Raw genomic sequence first — 421 nt, forward strand, 5'->3', positions numbered from 1 at the left:
CACTATCTCAGGACGCATTACAGACACACACACTATCTCAGGACGATTTACAGACACACACACACTATCTCAGGACGCGTTACAGACACACACACTATCACCTACGATCATGATTTAATCACCAGCAGAGTTCACAGCTCAACAGTTAGCTTCCCCGTTAGCCTCATTCTGCTGGGACTCTGTTACGTGGCTGATATCATTTGAACATTTATGTATTATTATTTATGTTCGCTGTCTGGCTGGCGGAGGAAGAACTTTATTCTTAACCCTTAATTTTAAGTATTAAGGTGTGTGTGTGTGCGGCGGGATGGGGGGGGGTCGATACAGCATCCATCCATCTTCGTCCCAGAGGCCTCCTCCCAGCTGGACGTCCCTCCACCTAGTCCTGGGTCTTCCCCGAGGCCTCCTCCCAGCTGGACGT

At 49.4% G+C, this 421-nt stretch overlaps 1 protein-coding gene across 1 annotated transcript in view; it reads right to left on the reverse strand.

Moving 5' to 3' along the window:
• The window catches only part of fem1b (fem-1 homolog b), a 7,796-nt gene that overhangs the window by 3,691 nt on the left and 3,684 nt on the right, over positions 1-421 (reverse strand). The window lies entirely within an intron of this gene.

The sequence above is a fragment of the Etheostoma cragini genome, chromosome 8, assembly GCF_013103735.1.
Source record: "Etheostoma cragini isolate CJK2018 chromosome 8, CSU_Ecrag_1.0, whole genome shotgun sequence".
Taxonomy (NCBI): domain Eukaryota; kingdom Metazoa; phylum Chordata; class Actinopteri; order Perciformes; family Percidae; genus Etheostoma; species Etheostoma cragini.